Genomic DNA, 2119 nt, shown 5'->3' with positions numbered 1-2119 from the left:
TTTTGTCAAAATGATAGATTTCACATACATGCATGGTTGTGCAAAAATAGTTAAACACAAGTTAGTGCTAAAATAAATGCAATATATCATTCTGACACAAAGGTTGAAAAATCTATCACATTACTAAAGAAAAACACAATGATTTGGTCTAAATGATCATCGCGAAAACACTTTCGATGTCACGAGATGATTAGCACACAATGAAAATCATTAGATGACATAGTGCACGAGAATATGAGTATATACTAACATTGTTATACTCCCTCCCATCTGCTCGAAATTGTTTGAAAGTTGTCTACATCCCTTTGACTGAATCACTATCCTTCAGCCACTTAGGGTGAATTTGTATGCAGTCTCGGCATTGTGGCACTAGAACAGATTCTGACATGACAACGGTACTCTCAGCAGGAGAGGATGAATCAATTTCCAGGCCATAGGTATAACCATGATTGTTAGATCTCACTATCCTGTCTACTACAGAAGGTAGTACCACAGCATATTATCCTTCCAGGTCGCCATCTTGGGCTTGGCTACCACCATACAGGATTCCCACAGAACCATTGTTGATTGTTCTCTCGCCGTCACTCAGATTTGCTGTTATTCCATCATGTGGCTCCATTTGTCTCTCCCTGATTTTGTCAGCAGGAGCGGATGGTGTTTTGCCCATATATAGCCCATTTTCGACCTTGCCCTAGTTACCAACAAGCTTAATAAGATGAGGAAGCTGAAAAAAGTATATAATCAAGGATGGTAGATTAAAGCAAACCTAGTTTCTAGAGTGTAGAAGGGCGAGATGCTTGGCCAGGGATTTTCCTATTGATATGGGAGGAAGGTGGGAGTGTGTAGCCGAAGATAAAACTTACATTTGCAATTGTTTCTTCTCAGGAATATAGGGGGGTGGGGGTGGGGGTGAAGCCGTGTTGCTTTCTACAGCAAATACAACATGTTGTCACAAGTAATTTATAGCTACCACGTATTAATTCATTAATTACTTGCTGCTAAAAATAGTTTGCTACGATATATCTTTTTTTGCGAATACACACAGATTGCGTATCATTTCATTGATAGAAGAGTGAAACAGAAGGTACAAGGTGCAGTCATCGCCTACACGGCTAGGATATATCCTTGTGTTCTCACAATTGTGTAAACACACTATCTATATATAGTCTAAAACCTGGACCCAATGTGGATAGTTTTAGGGGAAAGATTCAGAATTTAATTACTACCATATATAGAATTGGTGTCAAAATTTTAACTTGCTAAAATAGTGTCGGTGTACAAAAGTAGGGGTCCCTTTTTGCACCCCATTACTTGTGCGCGGGCAGTCGCAGCCCCATGCCCCTGGCCACGCTTGGCGGGGCAGAGGAAGCAAAGGCACAAGATGACTAGACCAACGCCAAGCCAGAAACACAAAGAGTAGAAGGGCGAGGTGGACTCCCCCGGCAAGGCCCTTGCCGGGGCGGCCTCCACAGCCCCGGCAAGAGCCTTGCTGGGGCAACTTGCCCAACACCAGCAGGGCTGCCACCCTTGAGCCTGAGAGTTCCGACGCCCTCAACCACATTGGAACCAAAGCTCGGGAGGCGCCTCCGTGGTGGCATGTAGATCTTTGTGAAGACCAAGAACGTGCAAGATCAGATAAGAATCAGAAGACGGAGATCCTCGGCGAGATCCTTGCCGAGGATACCCACGAGGCCCCCCGGCAAGACCCTTGCCGGGGACGCCCACGACGCCGCGGCAAGACCCTTGTCGGGGCCCCGGCAAGACTCTTGCTGAAGACATCTGCGGGGCCGCAGCCAGGCCCACATCTGCCAAGATTCCGCAGCCGTTCCCATGCAGCAGCCAGCCCACCAGCTAGGCAAGCACCTGCGTGGCGACGTGCGCCCTCTAGGCCAACTCAGCAAGCACCTGCGTGGTGGCATGCAGATCTTCGTGAAGGCTCTGCCACCGCACCAACTCAGCAGCCAGCCAGCCGGCGTGGCACTACCCGCCTCGTCAATTCGGACGCGCGTCGAAGCCAGGCGAGGCGGCGACAGCTGGGACGAGCTTCCTTGCCGTCCCCGATAAAGCAAGAAGGGCACGTCGGCAGCGCAGTAAATGTGTTTGTCATACGGTGCCAGAG

The sequence above is a fragment of the Aegilops tauschii genome, chromosome 2 (assembly GCF_002575655.3).
Source record: "Aegilops tauschii subsp. strangulata cultivar AL8/78 chromosome 2, Aet v6.0, whole genome shotgun sequence".
NCBI lineage: Eukaryota > Viridiplantae > Streptophyta > Magnoliopsida > Poales > Poaceae > Aegilops > Aegilops tauschii.
The sequence above is the reverse complement of the archived record's forward strand: the minus strand, read 5'-3'. Positions refer to the sequence as shown.